The 2,455-nt window shown below is 34.4% G+C and overlaps 1 pseudogene; it reads left to right on the top strand.

Annotated features, from left to right (window-relative positions):
• The first annotated feature begins 1,797 nt into the window (after positions 1-1,797).
• LOC114493477 lies at positions 1,798-1,945 on the top strand (annotated as a pseudogene).
• Positions 1,946-2,455: the final 510 nt, after the last annotated feature.

Genomic DNA, 2,455 nt, shown 5'->3' with positions numbered 1-2,455 from the left:
TTTTTTGTCTACCAAAAAAAAAAAACCTTGGTAGACAAATAAAAACCTTATTCTAAAATTTATATGTAAAGCATAGGCTTTAGAATTGTTTAAAAATCTTTGCCAGGAAGAATAAAGTGGAAAGAATTATATTTTTCTCTATTAAAGACTCATTATGTAACTATAAGAGTGTGTTATTGGCAGAGAGATAGACACATAGATCTGCAGAACTGAACAAAGAACCCAGATATAGATCTAAAGCAATAAACCCAGCCGATATTTGACACAGGTGAGAAAAGCAATTCAATGAAGCAAGGATAGACTTTTCAACAAATGATGCTGGAACATTGAATATGAATTGCCTCTCCCCTCTACCAAAAAAAAATAAAATAAAATACAAATAACCTGAGCCAAACCTAACACCTTACACCAATATTAACCCCAAATGAAAAACAAACTTAAATGTAAAGCTATAAAACTTTTAGAAAACATGACATGGGAGAATATCTTCAGGTCTAGTCTAGGCAAGGAATTCTTACACCTGACACTAAAACTTCAGTGTACAAAAGTAAAATGGATGGCTTGAACTGCATCAAAATGAAAACCTTTAGCTTTCTGAAACTATGTGAAGAACAAAACAAGATCAGCTATAAACTGGAAAAAATATTTGCAAACTACATATCTAGAATATACTAGAAACTATAATAACTCAACAGGAATAAAACTAATAATCCAATTGGAACATAGCCAAAAGGCAAGGAGAGATATTTCACTGATTGAAGCATACAGATGGCAAATAAGCACACACTAAGATGTCTAACATCATTAGCTATAAAGGAAATGAAGATTAAGTTTGGTAATAAAACACTACCACTTACCTATCAGAATGGATAAAGTAAAAAATAGTGACACCACCAGGTGCTGTCAAATATGAGGAGAAAATGCATCATTCATGCATTGCTGGTGGGAATGGAAAGTGGTGTATCTACTCTGAGATGCACTGAGGCCGTTTTTTATAGAGTGCTTGCAATTGCCGCATGAACCAACAATTATACTCTTGGGAATCTGTCCCAGAATAATGCAAACTTAAGTTCTACAAAACTGGTAACCATTACAGACGCTTTACTTGTATGAACCAAAACTGGAAAAAGCTAACATATTCTTCAACAAGCAATGGGTTACTATGGAATATTACTCAGCAATAACAAGGAACAAATTACTAATGTATACAACAATTTGAATGATTTTCCAGGGAATTAAAAAAGAGCTAATTGCAAAAGTTTATACATATGACTTCAGTTTTATAACATTTTGAAGTGATACAATTTTAGAGATAGTGAACAGATTAGTAGATGTGAAACATTCAGGAGGGAGTGGAAGGCTAGAAAGAAATGAGTAGTGATAAGAATGTTCTGTATCTTGAATGTATTATCAATGTCAATATTCTTGTACTATTGTAACATAGTTTTTCAAGATGCTGCTACTGGATGAAAATGAGCAAAAGATACATGTGACCTTTAAATGTACAATGCGAGAGAAACAGACTTCGTTGAACTAGTCAGTCAAGTCACTACATAAATAAGTACACGATGACAACAATAAGCCTTAGGAAAGGGTGGATTACGTAAATATAGAAGTAGCAAAAGAAAAAGGCTAGTTTTCAAAAACAATTTGGAGTCATGGAAAGGAAAACCAGGAACACATGACCCATAATACAAGGTGGGGGGGGGGGGCGGTGGAGAAGATCAGGCAACAGAAGCTTCTTCTGAGAAGGTCCACATTTGGGACTTAGCAGAAAATGATGGCAAAACAGCTTTTATATTTACCTGGCAGGGGAGATATCATGATCACCAAGGTGGTTTTCCCAGGGTGAGGTTTACCCATTGCTCGCTGACCCATCCCCACAATGTGGGGAACTAGAAGGCACAGTTTGTGGTAGTGGGCAGCTGTGTTTGCACCCTCCCCTGGAGTGGGACAGTGGATGAGAAGCAGCTACATTTTTAAAGAACTAAAAAACAGCATTCATAAAAAACTAAGGAAAATACAACAATGTCTCACCAAATAAACAATATCAATAGATAAAAAATTATAAAAATGAACTAAATAAACATTCTGGAGTTGAAACGTACAATAACAGAAATGAAAAATTATTAGAGCAGGTCAGCAGAAAATTTAAAATGACAGGAAAAAAGAATTAATGAGCTTGAAGACAGATCTATTGATATTATGGAATAGAAATAACAGAAGGAAAAAGAAACAGAAACATGAGCAATCTTCAGGGACCTTTGAGAAACCATTAAATACAACTAGTAGGTTTACAGTTGCTCATGTGGAAAATAATACAATAATAAATAGTAATACAAGAAATAATGGCTGAAAACCTCACAAATTTGATGGGAAACATTTATATGCGTACTCCATAAGCCCAACAAACTCCAAAGTAGGATAAACTCAAAGAGATGGGCACTTATATGTA

This window comes from Phyllostomus discolor, chromosome 1 (assembly GCF_004126475.2).
Source record: "Phyllostomus discolor isolate MPI-MPIP mPhyDis1 chromosome 1, mPhyDis1.pri.v3, whole genome shotgun sequence".
Lineage (NCBI taxonomy): Eukaryota > Metazoa > Chordata > Mammalia > Chiroptera > Phyllostomidae > Phyllostomus > Phyllostomus discolor.
This window is presented reverse-complemented; position numbering and strand designations above follow the sequence as displayed.